At 44.3% G+C, this 21,713-nt stretch overlaps 1 protein-coding gene and 1 long non-coding RNA gene across 3 annotated transcripts in view; both read left to right on the forward strand.

Annotated features, from left to right (window-relative positions):
- The window catches only part of WWOX (WW domain containing oxidoreductase), a 978,183-nt gene that overhangs the window by 92,661 nt on the left and 863,809 nt on the right, over window positions 1–21,713 (forward strand). The window lies entirely within an intron of this gene.
- On the forward strand, window positions 463–3,987 carry LOC124511509 (uncharacterized). Its single transcript, XR_006961911.1, has 4 exons — window positions 463–1,281; window positions 1,817–1,944; window positions 2,241–2,357; window positions 2,510–3,987. It is a non-coding gene; the product is annotated as an uncharacterized LOC124511509 (long non-coding RNA).

Below are 21,713 nucleotides of genomic sequence, written 5' to 3' on the forward strand. Positions count from 1 at the left end.
CCTGAGGATTTTCATGTATTTGCCATGGGCTGTGACAGAACAGAGGCTGGAGGCTTGTCACGATGTCTCGGGTTTTCCTCTAACCCACACTCTTAAGGCAGGTAAAAATGCCCTTAAATGCACATGCCTGCCAGGTTGCCCTTCTGAACCTGGGAATCTTGTCGAGACACATGAATGATTCTATTAGGAATATGCATTGACTAAGGGTAAAGGGAGAGATTATCTTCATTCCAGACTTTTTTTTTCCCTTTTCCCTTAAAAAAAAAAATAGGTGATTTTCTTCCAGCATTTTTCATGCAGGAAAATACCATTCTGAACAACAATGATGTAAGATTATTTGATTTTTTTTTAAAATATGGTACACATTTTTAGGGTTCTGATTTTTGCATTAATAAAATTATATTCTATGTTTCCAGCCATGTTCTTCTGATTAGCTTCAACTTGTATCAATGTTTTAGTCCTCCTTGGAGCTAAGACTAAGCTTATTTTAATGGTTGTATCCCATGGTAAGCGAGGTGATGGCAAATCACTTAATCTTGTGTGCGTACTGCTCTGATTACTGAAACGCTGTCTTTGATAACAACGGAGGAGATAAGCAAGATAGAAATAACATTTGAGTAATTCTGTGCCCTTCTGTCTCTGGATCTGGAAATAAATGCGCTTGAATTTATACATTCTTGGTCCTTTAGGAACCATAAAAACATACCCTTACATATATATGAAATGGCAAGAAACTGCATATTTATTAAGAATCATGACCCTTAGGACTAGACAAGTCAAATTAAATCTCATAAAAATTTGTTATGGAAAATGAATACACGGCACTATTTTTTCTTTTAGGGTCTACTTATTAACTTTGTCATGTTTAATATGTTGCAGTTGCAAACAAAGGCATAAATGTATGGTTCATTCCTAATTAATTTATGTAATTGGGTTTTATAAATTTAGGTGGTTAGGAAGCTGTGTGTAACACACCCCATTTGCTGCGTGCCGTAGCCAATAAAGGCGTAATAGAAAGAAATATAGTTTGAAGCTCACTTCAGTGGTAAATATAGATTAGTTGTAAATGATATCTTTGTAATGTTTATTTTAAATTTTGCAATGCTGCAGATTTTCTGAACATACCAATTAATGTTCTTATTTGAACTAATGACTAGTTAATTACTATAAATTCTAAGTGCTCTATCTCTGACAATTAAAAAGTCTCTTACAGCTTTTGTATTGTTCGCTCTGAATTAGATCAGCAGTCCAGTATCGAGGAAAGCAGAGTAAGAATGGAAGGTGGGTGTTTAAAATGTGGGTCGTTTTGTCAGTTCCTGTTTGGAATGCTTGTTCTTTTGTGTCTGTACACACGCAGGCACACACACAGACACACACACACACATCCATATTTGTGTGTAATATCTATTTCTTGCTACACAAGCAGTGAATGAGTTGAAAAATCTGAAATGTATTTTGAATTTTTTAAGTAGGTTATAAATTATACCATGAAAATCAGATACACCAGGATAAAACCAGTAAAATTAAAATAAGTCATTTGTCACTGTGATGTGACTATGATGTTACCCGGCTTGGCAATGAACCTTCTCCTGTAGCCTCAAAGAGACCAACCAGAATGGTTTGATCAGGGGTTTCAGCCGGCCTCCCCTGATACTTCCTTCACTTACCGAGGGAAGGCCCTGTTCTTTCCTCAACCAGCCCCAAAAGACTGAGAAATCCAAGTCCGTGCTGCTTGGCTCCCATCCAAGGCATTAAATGTTGTCCCGTCTGTTTTTGTGAACATGTTTAAACAGAAGAAACTGTCTCTGGTCCACAGTGAAACAGCTACCTCTTTGACCAACAGCAAGCCCGTGGAGCCGTTTGAACACTGCGTCGTGTACCTTTGAGAAATCACCGGAATCACAGCATTCTTTGTAAACAGAATACCTTCCATCCAGGGAGAGAGTATGTGTTGCAGGGTCAATTGGGAGCCCTTTTTGTACATTCTGTTTCGTGCCTTACAGGTTAAAGGAGAATGTTTGATTTGCTTATGAAAGTATGGGCTCGGTGAGATTAAAAGACACCTTGAATAATCGTGTGTAAATATAAATACTGTATGTGGAATAAGTGTTACGGATCACACTTATGATGAAATATGTATGTCTTTCCAAGGGTAAGACCTTCATAATTCATTTATAAGTTACATTCCTTATCTTACATGTAAGTAACAGAATAGTAAATTTTCTTTGTTCTTTCTGAAGAATTGTCACACAGGGAAGGAAAAAAAAAAAAGGATAAACTTTTCTCAAACAGCAGAATGCCATTCAGGGATAACTGGATAAAAGTATCAGGGAAAAGCCGGAAAAAAAAAAAAAAAGGTAGGTTCTGGTGATATTGGAAAAATGACGTGTGAGTAGAAGCACTAGATGGGGGCTTCATCTATTCTGTCATGTTATGACAGAAATCATTACACGTGTGATAGGTTTATTTATAAAGACTTGCTTCAATATTCAAAGTCCATCTATTCTAGCATTCCTCATGTTGAGCCAGGCTGTGGATCAAGATGAAAGAAAAATTAAATTGTATATTGAAAGAGCCGTTAATTGAGCTGCGCTGTATTTAACGGGGAAGCATCCGCTTCAAGCAGTCGATACCGCTGAGGATTTGTGATGTACTGCATCATGAGACCGGCCGTTGGCTTTGGAGAATGCAAACAGGGCTAAGGACAGAGCCCCACCAACTTTGGCTTTCGCCACCCCCCCCCATCTCTTCGGAAGGCAAGTGTCAACGTTTCCACGGAGGAAATCCCGCTCTCGTGCCTTCATAACGGCCCTCAGTGCTGCAGCTTCTCGCCGGACGACTCCTGACACGCCACTGAGTCACCAAAACCTATTTCCCAAAGAAGTCGTTCGGGGGCTTGTTTAAAGGCCTTCTATGAGACTGGATTTTCTCCCTCTTTCTTAATCAATGTAAATTCAATTGCATTTCGGAGGGTGGCCACATAGTATTTCATCATCTCTAATATCCATTTAAAAATGTTAGGTCTACCCAGTTATAATTCTCAAAAGTGGCCTCTCAGTGGCTTAATATGTTATCTCCATTCTCTGAGGCAGTGTTAATTTCCTTTTGTAGTTAATCTATCCTACTACCAAATTTAGTATATTTATAGTTAAAGATTCTGTTAAGAGCTAAGTGATTTAAGTACATCTGGGATAAAGTGGCCTTGGCTTTAACTATGGAACAAATTTTCTTTATTTCATTCTCTTCACTGATAAATCCATAGTAACTGGAGGCATTTCTAGAATTGTGGGCAATTTGAGCCTCTAAAGTTTGATTAAAGATACTTCAGATATTCCTACTGAGAGGCTAGAGAGCTACGGGCCATTTATTCTTGGTTCTGATTCTGGCCCTGGCCCAGCTCTGTGGCACAGGATGGGTCACCCCGGCCTCAGTCCTAGTGCTGCTCAGCTCCTGTGAGTCTGGGGTGGGCATTACTTCCCAGGAAGGTGATGATGGAGCCAGCTGGGTCTTCTCGTGGCCATTGCATAGGGCTCACTCATCAGAAAGAGTCCAGAGACATGGCTTTGAAGGGCGTTTTCGATGCATTCACTCCTTCAGTCTTTCATTCGCTCATCAAACCTGTATTGTGGGCCTCCTGTGTACCGAGCATTATTTTGTTAGGGTTTTTGGGGAAGGCTTCATTGGTGAGGTGACATTTGGGCAGAGAGGGACATGCATGGAGTGCAGGAGAGAGCCCTGCCGACAGGAGATCCCATGTGTGAACTGCTTAATAAAGTACCTGCATCTGGAAGCTCCCGTGGAGGTTGGCAGTCACTGCTGCCGCTGCTGGTGCGTTGTCAGGGGCTACTTTAGGAAGCACAAAGAGTGGCACCTTGGAAAATTAGACAAAAATAGGCAGCTACACTGTGCGCCTACAGTTAATGCATCAGTTCTGTTCCCGACTATGATGGGCCGAGTGTTTGTGTCCCCTCTGGATTCATACATATGCTGAAGCCTGATGTCCAGAGTGATGATACTGGGAGGTGGAGGGGCGGGGGCTTTGGGAGGTGATTACGGTTAGACGAGGCCATGAGAGGGAGTCCCTCGTGATGTGAATAGTGCCCTTGGAGGCAGAGGAAGACAGAGGTCTCTGTCTGTGGGCGTGCACCGAAGAAAGGCATGCGAGCACACAGTGCAGTAGTTGTCTGCAAGCTTAGAAGAGAGTTCTCCCCAGGAATGAATCACCTTGACCTTGGACTCCAGCCTCCAGAATCGTGAGAAACACGTGTGTTATTTGAGCCACGTGTGTGGAAAAGAGGTTCCAGAAGGAGGGGTTCAAGGTGAGTGTGGGTAACACGGAACAGCTGATTGGGAAACCGGAGCAAGGCGTTTCAGTATGGGTATGATTGACGAGGATCTTCCTGGAATGAAGAATAATGCCCCCCAAATGACCACCCCCCAATAAATAAATAAAAGGCATGAGGGATGGAAGTTTGGTGGAGTGGGTGGAGGAACCCGTTTCAAATCCAGGCTCTGCCGTGTGACCCCTCTGAGCTTTAGTTTGCTGTGGACGTTAGAGATAATGCATATTAGGTGTCTAGCCTGTGATCGTGGTCACTCTATTTTATTTGATCAGATTCCCTTATTTTTGGGGATTTGGAAAGGGTGTGTGAGAGCAGCTAGCAGGTAAGCATCCTGCTTGGGATCCAGGGCTGTGAACTGCCCTTCCCAGTCAGGCACTCAGCAGAGAAACCCACCTCGTTCCAGAGAGCAGCGTCTGGCCTGAGCAACAGTGTGGCTGAGGACTTTGGGCTGTGGGCTTCTTAGGCCACCAGCTGTTGCTGCAGAATGAAGAAGGCTCCCTAGATGGAGCAGGAACAGAAGATGCTTCTCTGAGGGTGGAGGTTGATCATTCTAGGTTGGCGGGGCACCCTCAAGGGAAACGATTGCTGAGGCGTTCCTAGAGGACTCGGGCCCCGGGAGTCATGGCGGTTTGCCAGGGGATCCGGGATGAGCGACCCTTTCTTTGACCACATGTGTGGCTCATGTTGGGTTCTAGAAAACCTTGTAAGGACTAATAGCCTGGTTGTGCCAGGATTTATGTTTTGGAACTGAAATGTGGATGACTCCACCTGTAACCTTTTCAAGACAAGGTGGGGTGAAAAGCAAGGTCTGTCATCTTGCTCTGTGAATACAGGTTAGGTCCAAGGGGAAGGGTGTGCTGCCTAGAGAGGGAGGAGCCAAAAAGGATGCGGGGCTTGGGATGCACATCACAACCTGGGCGGCCTGCCCAGCCCACCCTTGATAGCTCATGAGTCATGCCATACTGCTGGGAGGCGAAAGGGAAGCCAAAACTTTGTGACAAGGAGGTAGAACATAAAGACCGGACTTGTGGGGCGCCTGGGTGGCGCAGTCGGTTGGGCGTCCGACTTCAGCCAGGTCACGATCTCGCAGTCTGTGAGTTCGAGCCCCGCGTCGGGCTCTGGGCTGACGGCTCAGAGCCTGGAGCCTGTTTCCGATTCTGTGTCTCCCTCTCTCTCTGCCCCTCCCCCGTTCATGCTCTGTCTCTCTCTGTCCCAAAAATAAATAAACGTTGAAAAAAAAAAAATTTAAAAAAAAGACCGGACTTGAACTGGTTATAATGGCTTGTACCAGTAAGGATGCATTAGGTTGTGATGCAGTAACAAACATCCCCAGATCTCTGTGACTCTGTAAAGGCAGTGAGTTTATTTCCCACTCACAAGAAAAGGGAAGGGTGGGTGGAGTTCTGCTCATTAAAGTCACTGACCTCAGCCCCATCTCCTACCCATGACTCTGTCATTTGCAGTACAGAAAAGGGGACACGGCAGATCAGTTCCTGCCCTTGAAAGCTTCTGCCCAGGAGTATTACTTGCCTCTCCCCACCCCCCCCCCCAGCCCCCTGCACAGATCATTAGCCAAAACAAGTCCTCAGCCATGTCCAACTTTGGATGGACAGGGAAGTGCAAGCCTACTGTGTACCCCAAAGAAGTGAAGAACCAGGGCAGCTGTGAGCAGTTTTATTAACTGCCACAGTGGCAGTGGAAATGGCATCTATTTTTAATGTGGGTTGGAAAATAATTGGTCAGATATTGCAGGATTTTTTTTTTTTTTTTTTTTTGTAGAGGGTGGAAAAGCGCTTACAGATTTAAAAGACCTGGCAGAGCACCTATGTTTTAAACAGAAGGAAAAGCTGACATCGGGGACCAGCGACACAGAGATTTCACTTCTGTGCCATGACAAATACCAGGGAGATGTAATTGCAAAATGAAGCTGCAAGTGTCTTACCCAGGGAACTGGGTAACAACCTGCTTGGCTTCATAAAGAAGGAATAATATCCAATTAGACTAAGTGTATTCGGTGCCTGAGTGACAAGCTCCGGAGACCTCAGGGCCTCTGGGGCCCCCAGGGCGGTTTCAGGAGGCTGTCTGAGACCTGTCCGGGGTGTGAGGGGACGGCCCCGCCACACAGCAGGAGCTGATCAACATGTCATGCTCTGCTGTGCGCCTCCCGGTAGGGCTGCCTCGGCTCTCCTTCCACTGGAAGGAGGTCCCGCCTAAGTTCTGGGACACCAGCACCTTGTCTCCCGGCCGCCTGTGCTCTGACTGTACCGCTGGGCTCATGGCCAGTGCCATGTTGGTCCCACATCTCAGAATGACCTCCCGGGCCCTCAGGCCTCGGGATCCGTGTCCCTGCCACAGGCCCATCCCGCACGGTCACTGCTGTCCCTCTTCCCGGAAGTATCAGTACTTTCCAGGTCAGACTGAAGGGTCCAAGTGTGAGTCCCTCCTGTTCCTGTCTGCGTGACCTCTGAGCAAGTGCCGAACCCCTCTGAACTCCCCTTTTCTCCCCTGTAAAACGTGGTTTCCAACCGTTCGCTCCAGTTAGGGTTTGTGCGAGGGTTGGATGACCAGCTGTATACGTCACCAAGCACGGCGCCTGACCCTCAGCATTGCTGCCTTGAGCATATCCCCTCTGTCCAAGGCTGACCCGCCCTCCAGCCTTTCTGGTCCTCCGCCCCCTGGGAGGGCACCTTCCTCTGAGTAATGGTGTGTCTGCCAATCGTGCCAGGTGACCATACTGCCAGATCTTTCCTTCCCTAACGTTAGTGTCTCAAGTCCCTGCTGGGGTGCAGGCTGCGTCTTGATTCCCATGTAACCCTGATAGCTCGCTGCTCTCTCTGCAGGTTGACCCCTAGTTGCTTTCACAGTTTCATTTTATGTCTTTGTTAATGAGTTGCCTTGTCTCTGTGAAAACAGGTTGAATGTCAACAGTCCGTGGATAAATACTCTTTTCTGTTCAGTTTAAATGTTCGGAGCTAGACCGGAACCCCGGGCCTTGGCTTCGTGTATTTTAGTTCCGTTGGTGTGACGGTGTTTGGTACTTAATTATATGCAAACGGCGTTAGACCTGGATGAGAGCGGGGTTCACTTAAGTGGATTGTCCTTGCTATTTAAGCCAATGAGGGAGTAAAATCCACCAGCTTGAGTCAATGAAAGGTTCGGTATTAGATGCAGGGTATTGTAGGGGAAGATCATGAGCCGGGGAAGGGAGACCGCATTGTATTTCTGTCTTTGCCACGTAATCCTGCTCTTTGGCAAATCACTCAAGTCCCACGGATCGGTTTCTTCTTCGTTTCAAACACTGTGTGTCAGGTGCTGCGTTGAGCAAGGTATGCATAGTGTCCTGTTTAAAACCCTAATGATGGTCCTTTAGATGTTGGGACTGTTACTATTTTCATTTTACAACAAAGCAAACTGGGACTCGGGTTAACTGGCTCCAGACAAGGCAGCTAGTAAGAGGCACTACAGAGACAGGAGCATGTCGCTGGCCATTGCCCTCATCCAGGAGGCACACTCCCGGTTTTGGCAGGTGACCCATATGGGCCCTTCCATCCCAGTAAATTTCCGCTTCTGGTCAGTTAAATACGAACAGCCGAAAGGCAGAAATCATCAGCAAACAATGATAAAGGTAATATTTGTAATAAATATAAAATTTATGTTTTGTCTTTGTGGCCCCCTAAAGTCTGGCTTAATTATTTTAAAGCAGATCAACACTTTGGCCGTTTGCAAATCAGCCAGCCGGGGGGGGGGCGGACTGAAGAGAGTGAATGGATGCCTGCAGTTTCCAGGTGTGTTAGGTACCTGTTGCCATTGTCCCAAATGTAGTGGCCCCCGTGTTGTGGTGGCCAAACAACATGTGCTTGTTATGGCACAGTTCCGTGGGAAAGAAGGCTGATGCAGGTGTCAGTGTTCCTTCCTGGAGGCTCCAAGGGGCGTCTTGTTCCCTGCCTCCCTGTCTTTGTGGCCGCCACACTCCTTGGCTACGGCCCCGTCCTCACAGCCAGCAACTCTGCATCTCTCTGAGCTTTTCTTTGGCAGCAGGTCTTCCTCTGATTGTCTTCTCCCGCCTCCTTTGAGGACACTTGTCTTGTACCTTTGAGGACACTTGTCATTACCTTGGGACCACGTGGATAACCCAGGGCACGCTGTTTTAAGTTCGGCTGCTTGGCAGTCTTCTCTCACCTGCAGCACGATTTCCTCTTTGCCAAGTAACCCAATGTGTTGTTCACAGGTTCCGGGGACTGGGGCCTGGACAGCTTTGAGAAAGGGAGGGGCATCGTTCTGTCTCCTACACGGTGTTAGCGCGTGGCCCTACATACACAGTAAGAGAAGCCAGCACTCCCTTCCTGTTGCTTTCTAACTTCCTGCCCTGCCTTTCAGGATGTATGGAGTGGTTTAGATAGAACCCAGAGTGAGGGTAATTGGTTGATCCTGCTTTCTGGTTGGTAGAACTATAGACACAACGATGGTGGGAACAAAAAGGCTGAACATGTAAGAAGACCCTACAGGCAAGGAGGAAGTAGCCTTCGTGTGAGCAGTGGAAAGCCAAGGGTCCCAAATAATTGCAAGGGCTAATGTACTAGCAAAGATAGAACACTGCTGTTTGTAAATCCCCGCTGTGACCGGCACGAGCCCCCTGATGAGAACAGAGCCTGAAGCAGACTTTTTCGCCGGGCTCTGAGCTTCTGACCTCAATAGGCACCAAAAAGCTTACTAAAGGCTCAGAAGAGAAATGTCTTATTGAAAGTTACTATGTGCCAGGTGTCACCTGTTTGTAACGTTCACCAGAAGATTCATCCATTCTCTTGGCAAAGTTATTTCACCTACCGGGGAAGGGCGTTTAATATATAGGGGTACAGGGATAAATAATTCTGTACGCTGTGGAGGCCGTGGAGACTCACCTTCTGCCGAGGTCAGGTTCCGAAGTCAGCATCTAAGCTGGAGAGAGAGTGCAGTCAAATGACCCCCAAAGATCCTTCCAGATTGCACGTCCTTGGCAACACAGAGCCAGTTTGGAAACTCGTAGGCCAGTTTCTTGGATTTCAGCAGCAGCCTACTCTTACCTGGAAAGCAGAGGCCCACTCCCATCCTACCGTCTCGTTTTTGGGCGGGCTCTGCCCCCCGTTGTCTTTCCCACTCTCCTCAGCACCCTTGCCGTTCAGAGGCGGCTTGTCGGTGGGTGTGTGATTGGACTGTACGGGGTAGGAAGCAATCTTGTCTCGAATTCTGTGGTCAAACAATATGAAGACCTACTCTCCTTCCTCCAACGAAAACAAAATGTAATGATAAAGTTGCTACATTTATGACTGTCACAGTGAGGTTTTAATGTTTTCTCTAGATTTCTGATGTCTAGAGGCGTTACTTCACGGGGAGGGCCCTTCCTGGCTCAGAACTTGCTTAGCCTATGTGCCATGCCGTGTATAAGTGCATCCGAGTTTATGTGCTATCGATAGAGACAGTGATTTTTATTCATTAGAGTTTTTGAGTCTAATTGTTTTTAAACTGCCACTTTTGTTTGTTAAAGATACAGATGTCTGGCCAGAGTGGAAAGCTAGGTGAATTTATTGTTACAATTAGACGCTTCACAATTTGAAAACTTATCACTTAAATTGGTGAAGTGTCACTTTTATGCAACTTGATGTTTAGAAATCCTCGGAGCCCAGGATGAAGCTCGCATGCAATTTAACAAGATCTCGGTGAGATGAAGGAAGTCTCACTTGAGGAGACATTGAGACAAACTGGATGGAATTTTCCCCCTCCCTCCTCCATGGTCGAATAGGTGAAGGGAGACAGACCACAAATTGATTTTTGTGTAACTTTTAAATTAAGTGGAGCAGAGTTAAAAAAAAAAAAAAAAGTTGCTGGATTTGAAGTTGCCCTATGTTTGATTGCTGCATGGAAGTTAGTTAATATGTTAATACGAATCCAGATGAGTGCTGCGTGTTTCACTCTTCATGTTAATTTTGTGGTGCCTTCTAGTCTCCGGGCAACCGAGAACAAGTCATAGGTTATATGTTTTCTTATTTACGGGCATTAAGCAATATCTTTAAAATGTAAAATAAAGCCGACCAAATGCACAGCCCGATAACAACAACAAATCTAATCTAAAGTGACACGGGGGGACTCTCCGAGACGGTTTTCTCTTTAATGTAACATGACTTTAAATTGACGCATCCCCACAGTGATTGAAAAATTCTCAGAGCTTGTCTCCTATGATTACATTTCTGATCTGTACAACTTAATTTCTTAACTCGGTGAGCCTCAGTTTCGCGAGCGAACAGTTTTCTTTTGCTTTCTCTCTTGCTTGCTTTATTTGGTAAGAGACTGTATTTGGCAACCAGGCAGACGGAGCTCTGTCACCTTGGGAGCCGGTGGGAAATCCTACGATGTCAGAGGCGCAAGAATGCGCCGGAGATGATGCGCCTCCACATCTCTGGCTCCTCTCTTCCTTCTTTCTCTCCCCTCCCCTGCCCTCCCCTTCCTTTCTCTTCTCTTCTCTCAACTGTGGCAGTGGCTGCACAGCACTATGAATACGCTAAAACCCACAGAGCTGTACCTTTTAAATGGATGGATTATATTGCATATGAACTATATCAATAAAGCGGTAATAAATATTAAAAAATTTTTTTAATGTCTAATTTTAATCTTAGAGACACAGAGAGAGAGAGAGAGACTGAGAGAGAGCGCGAGTGAGCGAGCAGGGGAGGGACAGAGCGACAGGGAGACACAGAATCCGGAGCAGGTTCCAGGCCCTGAGCTGTTAGCACAGAGCCCAACGTGGGGCTTGAACTCATGAACCCGGAGATCATGACCTGGGCCCAAGTTGGACACTTCACCGACTGAGCCACCCAGTCACCCCATTCACACAGTAATATATTTTTTAAAACGTCTCAGGAGTCATCGTCAGCATAATTACTTCATAAATTGCGTTTTGATAAATTCAGAATTAATTTGCAATGGGTTATCATTCTAAGGTAATGCCCGGTGATTGCTAATGCTTGTTACCCAGGGCGCTCACTCAGATTCTTTATCCACTTGGTGTCTAGAATTTGTTGGGATTCTGTTTGATGTTTTCTTGAGTTTGGGGTTCTGTTTCTTGGGCCTCATATGTGATATGGGTGAATTTTCTGTGATTCAAAGGCTGTGGTTATATCACTGATGCTTCCGTGTAGGCAAAATAACAGTGTCAACTCGAGTCGTCCTGGTTGTATACGTGCAGGCATAGCGTTCTCACCTTCCTCCGCACCTTTAGTTCCTAAGATGGCGTTGTTTATTCAGCTTGGGTAATTACTAAAGTGAAGAACAATTATCCAACAAATGTTCCTTTCGGTCCTCACTGTATGACTGAAATGATTTTTTCTAAGTAATCCCCCAAAGCCTCTGACCGTTCTTTTGTTTCCTCCACAGTCTCCAGTGGTATTTTGAGATTTTAAAGAGAAAATCAAAGCTCTCTCCTCCATTTTATCATCTGTTTCTTTTTCTTTCTTTTCCTTCCTTCCTTCCTTCCTTCCTTCCACTCGGCTGTCTCCCCTTGGGTACTTTTTTTTTTAAATTTTTTTTTTTCAACGTTTATTTATTTTTGGGACAGAGAGAGACAGAGCATGAACGGGGAGGGGCAGAGAGAGAGGGAGACACAGAATCGGAAACAGGCTCCAGGCTCTGAGCCATCAGCCCAGAGCCTGACGCGGGGCTCGAACTCACAGACCGCGAGATCGTGACCTGGCTGAAGTCGGACGCTTAACCGACTGCGCCACCCAGGCGCCCCTGCCCTTGGGTACTTTTTAACACAGCTATTGGTAATTGTAGATTTTTATTTGAAATATGCTTAATGTTTTCTTATGTAAGACAAGGAAGTTAAGGATAAGAAAACCATTTACACTTTGTTTGACACGAAAAGCAATTTGCAGATGGTGTGACTCAGACCAAGAAGAGTAAAAGGACCCTGTGAGCAATTTTGCGCTAGGACCCATGGTCACAGGATAAGGACTTTGTTCTTGGAGGGAGACGTGCTCGCAATTTCTTCCCTCCACGTGGCCTTTGCTCCAATAATTTCTTTTTTTTTTTTCTTTTTAAAGTTTTGAGAGACAGAGGGAGAGCAGATAGAGAGGGAGAGAGAGAGAGGGCAAGAGAGAATTCCATGCAGGCTCTGCTCTCGAACCCACGAACTGTGAGCTCATGACCCGAGCTGAAATCAAGGGTCGGACGCTTCGCCGAGTGAGCCACCCCAGGCGGCCCTCCAATAATTTCTTTTTGGAAAAGTCAGGGTGCAAACTAACCAGCAAGAAGCTTGCATTTATTACTTGAAGCAAGACACCTTTAATCAAAAATTTCAACCATTAGATCCGTACATGTTTAGCACCTATTTCTTTTTCTGTCTTCCAAGTGTACTGTGTATCTTTAAGTAGGTGAATCCTGGAGTAGGTTTTATTATATATCACACCACAAAGTTAAGCTTGGTTCATTTGGATTTTAAAAATCTCCAGAGCTTTGAGAATGACTTTGAAACACTCTTTACTGTCGGAGCTTAAAGAAAATAAATCTCGAGTGTCCTCTGTATAATTCACCTGCTTGGAAAGTTAGAGATTAAAGGGTTTACTGGGGTTTTTATATTTTCTATAATTTCTATTTGTATTGGAGTAAACTGTTCTTTGTAGGGAGTGGTTCAGCTTTCTAAAACAGAAAGAGTCCATTACTGAGAGAAGAAGAATAAGGAAAAAAGTACAGTATAAATACATAAAACTTGTAAGACTTTGCGTGTGCACACGTGTGTGTATATTAGATGTAAAGGAGTTAGCAAATTACTTTAATTAAGTGCACTTTGAAGAAGCGATCCCTGTTTCCATTAATGGTGAGCTTTGTGAGCAAGGACTCATGAGTTTTCCTTTGAAAAGAAAGGTTTTCGTTTTTTTCAAGAAGGCATTTTTAGCAAAACGAGGGAAGCAAAAGAGAAGTAGATAAGGAAATGAATCACTGTGGGGAGGCAGGACCAGTGTGCTGTATAGCTTTTCTCCGATTCTGGTATCTAGAACCGAGGTTGCTAATTAATGACCCAAGAGCTAGCTCTGTTTGATGAAATGCAAGACGTAACACACACGCTGAGTTTGACTGATGCGTGATTATTACCATCCATTCATGTGCAATCCTGTATTGGGAAGATTTGTCATTTATTTTTGACACTTTTCTCTCTGATTTCATACACTCATGCAAATAGGTCTCACCTTCCTCCAAAACCTTATTTCCAGAGTCGACTTTGTGTATTCAGTCTGGGTAATTTATTGGCCACTACTCATTTTCCTTAATACATAATCTCTTCCCCTAATGCTCTCCCTGTCTTGCAAACCAACAATATGGAGAACTAAGTCATAGTGCAGGAACTTAAAACTTGCTCTGAGAAAGGAAAGTCAAGGCCTCTCAGCCCCTAAAACACCCTGTGGAATTCATGTCAAATGCCTTCCCTTGGAGGTGGTGGATGGAGCCTGTTTGAAAAGCACCAGAAATCACCATGTGAGCTGTGAGCAGTGGCGTTTTTCTGCTTGATCGCCAAGATGGCCACCAGAAAAGAAGCTGGCCGACTCCCAGGGGGCAAAGTGGGGTGATGCTGGCTCACGAGAAGTTAAAGGGAGGCCACTTGCTGTTTTCCGAGTTCAATTTCCAGCATGTGTGTCTCAGGGCCAAAGGCCCAGCTGTGCCTCGTTAGAAGCAAGAGTCTGGCTGTGGTACCACTTAATTAAATAAGAACGAAAGAAAAGGACGGAAGGAGGAAAGAAATAAAGGAAAGAAGGACAGGAGGAAGACTAGTAAAGAGAAGAAAAGGAAAGAAAAGAAAAAAGAGAAGAGAAAGAAGAGAAAAGAAGGCCACCCAGCTAAATGGCAACGTAACGTGGGACGACCTGTGCCCGGAACCTTTCATGTCCCATAATGAGTGTGCCATTTGCTAGCTGTGGGGAGAAAAACGACACGGTATGCAGCAGTCAACTTTTTCCTGAAGAAATAAAGGGAAAAAAATATTTTTCTCAGCCAAGACATGGGTGACACCTGTTAACTTTAGGCACACGGTGCAAGTGTCAGCCCTGGAAAGCGACTCCCAGGGAGCAGCACTTTTTACAAAACATTTAATCAACTTGGTCGTATTTATAGCCCTGGCGAGGTTGGCCCATTGTTACAAGATGAAATTGTGATGTTCAGCAGTTTATACCTTGGGAGCTGGAAGCGTTTCTCCATGGTGAATTTGTAATATTAATTGGCCATGTCAGTTCATGACAAATGTAGTGACATCTATTTCAAGTATTTCAGTTTTATGGTGCTGAAAAAGTGACACACGCTTGAGATAAGTAATCTCACAAAAGATCTTCACGCTCTCTCCGAAGCGGTTCCAGAACACGCTCTCAGAGGAGACGCAAATCGGCTGTGGGTTCAGGGGGCCACCCCCTTCCTTTTGCTCCAGGCTGAGAAGGAGCCTGAGGAGGGAGGAGAGCGGTGCCCTCCTTGTCACACGTCGTTCAGGCTTATGCGACTTGGGTTGAGGCGCGGCCACGGACTCTCTTGCCAGGGCACTGGGCTCGAGATGGTCATTTACTTGATCTGCGTGTCTGCTGCTCAGAGGCCATGCCCATTAGCAAAAGGAAAATAGTGCCATGCTCACTGTGTGCAATCTGCCCTCTTCCCTGTCCGGGGCATCTGGCAGCGTCTGGACATGTTCTGGTTGTCACATCTCAGGGGGAATGAGTTGCTATTGGCATCTGGTGAGTTCAGGCCAGGAATGCTGCTTAATGCCTACAAGGCATGGGACAGGCCCCCGTGAAGTATTGTCCAGCCCCCAAAAGCCAATGGGGCCAAGGCTGAGAAACCCTGCAGTTGTGTGGAACATGCCTTTTTCTACTTCTCAAGCTTGGCTGGGCCCCAGGAGACCCATGTGACCAAGGTGAGGGGTGCTGACACCTATGGGAGGTAGGGTGGGCAGAGTGGGGGAGGTATGAAGGAAGCCCTCAGGCAGATGGTGAGGGGGCAGACCACAAAACGATGTCACGGAAAACATGGGAGTGGTTAGACCCGGTGTCTTGGGCAACAGAAGGAGGGAACCATCCCTGCAGTTGGACTGGGCTTCCAGAAGGAGAGGGTGTTTGAGTTCACTTGCAAAGATATGGCGAAAGGCATTTCAGCCCAACCAAGTGGACACATTTGTCAAATAGAACTCAGCAACATTTTTTCACATGCTCAGTATGACAACGGTTTCCAAAACAGCACCACAACAAAATAGACTTGTGGGTATGCAGAGAGAGTATATTCACACACTTGTGTTGTCAGCCTTCTCTGTATGTCTAAGACATGGAAGGCGTCCTTATTCCTGTTTTACAGATGTGGAAACTGAGGCCCAAACAGATTAAGTGACTGCTGAAGCTCCCATAGTCTGTCAGTGAAAAGGAAGGGACCACAGGCTGCATCTGCTTTTGTTGTTGTTGTTGTTGTTCTTCTTCTTCTCTATTAAGTGGAACAAATTGTTATTATTTTTTTGGTGATTATTTCGCATGTGTAGTTTCTGATACCACAAACATATTGCTTGTGAAATTTTAAAGATGCAGTCAGGTCAAAGAAAGAAAAGAGAATTGTCCTGGAAACTGCTCCTTTCCAATTAACACGGTTTCCATGCTATTAAATCGGCAGCAGCAGCATTTGTAATAGCTGCCCAGTGCCTTAATGTATAGGTGGACTGTAATTTACTTAACCAATCCCCTGTTGTTGGACATACAGGTTATGTACAATTTCTCGATTGAAAATGCAGTTGTGACGAATGTCTTTGTAGCACACACCAATCACTGATTGCCAAGTGTGCAACCAAGAGCTGGTTCTGAGAGAGGGGGTGGGCTTTGAGGTAAATTGCTAAATTGTCTTCTTGAAAGATTGAGAGGTTACTTGCTTGTATTTTCATTTCGTATAGTTTTCCAAAGCCAAGTTGAATCTTGGCTACTTTCACTATGTATTTCTTTGAATTAGTGAAGCTAAACCTTTTTTTGTTTTGTCTTATATGTACTTATCAACACTGTCTCTTTGGAAATAGTCTCTTCATGTCCATTGATTTCTATCACTGTGCCTTTATGTTTGTGAAATAACTTTTTATGTGTTCAGCTTGGGATAGTAGCCCTTTGTTATGTTTATCATAAGTATTTCCTCATGATCTCTCCTTTTTTTGTCTTATAATTTTATGCTTAATTTAATTTTTAAGGTTTTATTTTTGTTTTCAGGCAGAGCATGAATGGGGGAGGGGGGGAGAGAGAGAGAGAGAATGTCTGCCCTGACATATGGACCCTGACTCCAACTGAGAGCCGTGAGATCATGACCTGAGCCAAAACCAGGATGCTTAACAGACTGAGCCACCCATGCACCCCTATGCTTCATTTTAGTGTAGCCAAATTCGTCAGCCTAGTGTCTCTTGTCTCTGCTTTTCATTGTTATGTTTTAAAAATCCTTCTCCACTGTAACATTCTATTCACTATGCCTTACTAGCCAAACGCTCCTATGTTTAACCTTGAAATCATTGCATTCATTGGGAATCTTTTTTTTTTTAATTTGCCAAAAGAAATGGGGTATCTATTTTCTTTTCCCCAGATGATTAGTCAGTTGTTCCAACACCAGTTATTGGAATAATTTATTCCTTCCCCAGTAAGTACACCTGGGCTGATTATGAAAACTATACTTCAATGGATATACTTAGTATTTTCAGTGAATATACTTCAATATTATTTCATGTTAATTCATGAAATATTAGAGTAATATATAAAAATCTTGGAATCCTACCTTTTGGGTATATTTTGCTTTTCAGCTTCCAACCAGCCCATCCCTCTGAGTTATATGCTATTTTCCATTTTTATAATTTGACTCCCTTTCATATTACATTGAAATATATAATTGTCTTTTTCCCCACCCAAGACTTTAAAAAAAAAAGAGTTCTGGAGCTGCCACTCCTTTTACTGTTATTTCTGCATCTAAAAAACAAAACCAAAAAACCATAACCTTGGCATTTTGGCTCCCTTTGAGAAGGAAGGCATGTAGTGCTCAGTTATCTCTTCTTCTTCTGGGTATCCTCAGCATTAGTGCAATGAATGGTGGGCGATGGATATTCTTAGGAGCTCAGACAAGACCTCCATGGGTGAAATGCTCTAATTCCGCCCTCCCCTGGAACTTGAGTTTAGGTTTAATTTGGTTTGCAAAAGGCACCAAGCCTGCCACTTCCCAGCCACCTAAGAGAAATGTCCCTAATATTTCGAGTCTCCAGATCCTACGTTTAAGACCTCTGCTTGCTCAGGGATGCATATTATGCCAGAGAAACCTTAATAATGATTTTCCTTGGCATTGCCTAGAAAATACTAGAAAGAAAATGCTTTAAAATGTTATTTGGTGTCCCGTGCCATTTTCTTGTGTAGCCTGAGCTACACTGCTCACTGCTGTGCTGCTGCCCCTCTTAGAGATGACACGAGGTAACAGATGTGTCTCATTTATTGTCACACCGAATAGGTAATAAAGGCCAGACATGACTGTGTTGTGGTTCTTGCTGATGGGCACACTTATCAAAGGTACACGTTCTGTGTGTCATATGCAGGAAATGCATTTCCAGTGACCAGGCCAATCAGTTAAGAGCTGTTCCCGGACATAAGGATTTCATACAGACAGATTCATATCACTTCCATTATGTGCACCTCTTGCCTTCTTAAATGTTTAAAAAGAAATTGCTTTGGACACCAGGAGGTATTTATATTAGCATTTACACACCCTTCCTTTGTACTTCTTTAGTTCATGATGCAAATGGCCTGCCTTCTTGTTAGTGTCCTCAGGGCTGTGTCATCTTTCATCTATGTTTGCAGTCAGAACCACGTGGGCTCTTAACATTACTACAATATCATTTTATTTGTGGAATCTTCCTCTTCCCCATTATTCATTTTTAACCCCACATCGGTAAACACCCCAAGTTTACTTTTTGTGGATTATATATTTTAACATTAACATACTTTTCATACACATTTGAGGGAGTTTTATCATCATAACTCAGGCTTTCTTGAAGAAGTCAGGGGAGCTAGACCCATGTTACCTGGCCACTTTAACCAATATGCTATAGTTCCGTCCTGTCACCTTTTCATTTGTTCATCCATTGGAATAGTTGGTGACCAATGGAAGGTAGAATCTTTATCCTTTTGAAAATACCTATCATCCCTCTCATGAAAGTTGCTGCTATCTCGTGTATATGTAATCACTCCTGGGAAGTGTTTTCTTTGATTTGTGATTAAAATTGTGTATCTCCTAGACCCCGGTATATGCCTCTTGTTTATGGGCTTAGAAGATGCTTCTCTTCAGAGAAGGAGGGATAAAGTCAGAAGTTACCCAGGTAGGAAAAACAAACCAACAAACAAAGAAAGGTGAAATCAGGTTCTAGTTAACCCAAATGCAGCCATGGGTAGAATTTTAGGCTGATTTATATTCTATTTCACCACAAGATGTCACCAGGACACCATACCAGCATGGCCTCTGGAACACCTCTCTGGCCAGTAGAGTTATGGTAATCACCTAGCGTCAGCCTAGGGCCTTGGGGAGGGTCGGCTGGGAGGGGACCCCATTCTAGGGAGCTGGAGGACATCCCAGATGCCTTGATGCTTCTTCCCGCTCCAGGGGCCTGTCACTTCCAGCCTTTGCGTGGAGAGTGAGGGCTGGTGACACGACACCAGAGGGTCATCGTGAAGTCCTAGGTGTTCTGTTGGCACTGCAACTTTGTATTCCTTGCATGGGGAAGAGGCATCTGTGAGGAGGAGACTCCGTATGCATAGCCACGTCCTCCCTTTCAGTCGACATTTGTCACATGAATAGGAATCCCATTCTCGTAGATGAAACAGGATTTCAGCTTTGCGGGCCTTGTAAAATTTGAGCTTTTTGGCGAATGGCGTTATTTGAGAAACGTACCATTGAGGTTTCACCTTGCACATGTCATTGTCAGCTGGCAGATCATCCACCGAGTACTCTGTTTCCCTGTGGAGTTGTGGAATGTTCCACCAGACCTGGGGGTTCTGGGGACTGTGTGTTCCAGGGGTCCCTTAATCCCAACTTAACTGTTTTGAGTTCTTGGCGGTGTTTATGTAGAAAGTCAAATGTGATAGCATTTTCCTTGGTCACCTGGTATCTTCTCGTTTTTATTCTTGTACCTTAGATTATTTGTCATCCTGAATTATGCCAGGGCTGGTTTGTGCTAAGGAGCTTGTCATTTAACTCAATAAAATAATAACAGCGTGTCCCATTTGTATAGTGCTGTCTGTAGGATCCTTTTAACATGTGCTCATCTGGCTGCTTAACTGTTCCTGTTGGTTGAATTTAACACACCAATAAGGGCAAATATTAATTCTCTGTTTTGGAAATAAAACCAGGGTTCATAGTGTGAATACTCAGCAAAAACTCCATAAATATTTTTGGAAGAGCCAGGACTGGAACCTTGAATTCTTGGTTCTTAATCAAGTTACTTTTCAACTCAAGTTAATTTTTTCCTGTTTGTTTAGTTTTTATTTATAATCTCCCCTTTTTTCTTGTTCTTTAAAATTTTTGTTTTTAATGTTTATTTTTGAGAGAGAGAGAGAGCAGGGGAGGGACAGAGAGAGAGGGAGACACAGAATCCGGAGTAAGCTCCAGGCTCTGAGCTGTCAGCACAGAGCCTGACATGGGGCTCAAACCCACGGACCTTGAGATCATGACCTGAGCTGAAGTTGGACACTTAACTGATTGAGCCACCCAGGCGCCTCCCCCCCCCCCACCACTGCCCCTTCCTGTTCTTTTAAACTCAGGAAGAGACTTTCACTTTTAATTGCCACCATTGTATGATTTAACCTATATCTGGCCCTTTAGAAGTTTAGTTTCTTCTGTAAAAGTTTTTTTTAAAAATAATGGTGTGGACTGTTTGTGACCTTGTGTGTATTTATAAGACCTGGAGTAATTAGCCCGAGGAAGAAGTAATTTCTGTTTCTGGAGTTCCTGTAGGTCTCAGATTCCCAGCCATACTTTTTGTTTTTGGGTTAATTAAGTGGACTATTTCGGTGCCTGTAGTTCATTTAAGCCATAAACCTGTGGGCCATGTGGAATCCCATTAGTGAAACCTTAGCAGAGTGCCCCCATCAGTACCAGTCTTCCTCCTGAGCAGTAGTGGCTGATCTTTCGTTCTTTCTCCTGAGAGCACCTTCTTAGATGCTTCTTTCCTTGTTGACAGTCTAATACACCCCAGTTTATCCAGTATATGCTGCCAAGGAAGGTTTGGGGAAATACTTGAATTATAGAGTGACAAATAGCATGAGCGTCTGCAGTCACATCTGACATGCTGTAATGAATTTACAGAAGACTAGGTCCAGTAGTTCAGCTGTGTCCGTGGTGTCTTGGGTGGAAATGAGCACAGGCATAATGTATGGGCGCACACACACAGATATATTCTTTGACCGGGCCGTGTTCATGGCAGTTAGGAATTTAAGCACAGGAAATTATGAAAAAGTAATCCCAAATTGCATTTGAATGATATTGATGAATATGCTTGCCTGGTAATATACCACTTTTACGGCATTTTAAGTTACCTTAAGTGGTTGATGAAACTTTTCAATGAGAATATTGTCAGGTGCTGAGTACCTGTTGTCAAAGCCGTGGATAATTTGCAAAGGTTTCAAATGGGAAATTTGTTTTCTCCAGCTAGGAAGCTTGGTCTCAGATCTACTTCTAAGGTGCAGTGTGAAAGGGAATGTAAACTCACTTTAAGCAGGGGAAACATGATGGGGAAAATAAATCAGCTAGGGGCCTAGGCTCAGGGGCTGATGAGGGATGGATCCTGATACGTGGCCCCAAACCGGTGATTCTATATTTTCCACCCATTTTGGTTATCCGTGCCGCTCCTTATCTCCTTAGTGCAGAAAACGGAGAGTTAGTTCAGTATTCTTAAGAACCTCCCATGATTGCATTTAGGCAATGGATTTAACAGGTATCATTATCTCTTATTTAAGCTCAGACTGTGGTGTGCACGCAGGTCTGTTGGTGTGATTCATCACTGGTTTGTCTGGGTTTTATTAGAAACGCTTCGAGAGCAGGGAGACAAGAACATGAACTGACGACATTGATGATTCTGGCAGCTTGACATTACCCAAGCATTCTCTTTGTTTGGTTTTCCTTCAGACTTAGATTTTTGTTGCTGTTGTTTTGTTCTGTTTTGTTTTTTTCTGGGTTTTTGGTTGTCTTTTTTAGTTGTTTCTTTAAGAGAATGGATAGGGAAGAGGCAGTTCCTCCTGCAGCTTTCTTCCCAAATCAAACTATTTCAAAGCCTTTTGCAAAACTCTTTTATGCATTTTGCTCACTGGTTGAGCAAGAGTTACA

The sequence above is a fragment of the Lynx rufus genome, unplaced genomic scaffold (assembly GCF_022079265.1).
Source record: "Lynx rufus isolate CCGP_SWC_20201006 ecotype Redwood Valley unplaced genomic scaffold, mLynRuf1.p SCAF_16, whole genome shotgun sequence".
NCBI lineage: Eukaryota > Metazoa > Chordata > Mammalia > Carnivora > Felidae > Lynx > Lynx rufus.